Below are 1,110 nucleotides of genomic sequence, written 5' to 3'. Positions count from 1 at the left end.
GGGAAAGAAAGGTAGGTACTACGTGAAGTAGGAGGACACAAATTATGAAGTGAATAAAAGGCGGGGTACAAAATTGATTTCTAATCTTTTTTTGGGGTGGGATGGAGTTTTGTTTATTTTTTGTGGCACTTGATTTATTTTGGGAGGAACGACTTGGCGGGGTCTTTTTTATGCCACGAAGTGGTATTTTTTGGGGGGATTCATATTTGCGCCTTAAGGTTTCTACAAGTTAGGTATCTTTCATTATCGAACTAGTGGTATTTAATCTTGAGATATCTATGATAAAGTAGACAATATTCCACGTCTTTTGGTTAAAGTATCAATTTTTACTTTCCTTATCCTATAGGAAGGAAAGTAATGTAATCGGGTCAAAATTTCGATGGTCAGTTTGTAGTGCCAAAACACGTTTTGAGGTCTCTAGAGCCTAAATCCAAAGTTTTAGCCGTTGGTCCTTTCGATGGTCAGTTTGTAGTGCCAAAACACGTTTTGAGGTCTCTAGAGCCTAAATCCAAAGTTTTAGCCGGATGGTCAGTTTGTAGTGCCAAAACACGTTTTGAGGTCTCTAGAGCCTAAATCCAAAGTTTTAGCCGTTGGTCCGTGTGTGTGTGTGTGTGTCTGTCTGTAAACAAAATATCTCAAGAACGGTAAGAGCTAGAGACTTGAAATTTGGTATTAGCTGTCAAATGTGACAAGGATGCGACACGAAACTTTTGGTTAAGACCGGTGCAACGGTTGGCGGCATTTTACTGCTTTTTTGTCTGTCTGTCTGTAAACAAAATATCTCGAGAACGGTAAGAGCTAGAGACTTGAAATTTGGCATGCAGATGACAAATGTGACAAGGATGCGACACAAAACTTTTGGTTAAGATCGGTGCAACGGTTGGCGGCATTTTACCGCTTTTTGGCGGTTTTCGGTGTAATTTAACAATAAATCGGGAACGGTATGAGCTAGAGACTTGAAATTTGGTATGTAGTTCACAATGTGACAAGGATGCAAATCAATCGTTTGGTTGAGATAGGTGCTGCGATTCGCGGTATTTTGACCGATTGCAGGTGTTGCTCCCAAATCTTCCTTGAATGTTGACCGAAGACCCAAAAGCACAATAGGAA

This window comes from Diaphorina citri, unplaced genomic scaffold (genome assembly GCF_000475195.1).
Source record: "Diaphorina citri unplaced genomic scaffold, Diaci psyllid genome assembly version 1.1 scaffold2366, whole genome shotgun sequence".
Lineage (NCBI taxonomy): Eukaryota > Metazoa > Arthropoda > Insecta > Hemiptera > Psyllidae > Diaphorina > Diaphorina citri.
Note: the sequence above shows the minus strand (reverse complement) of the source record.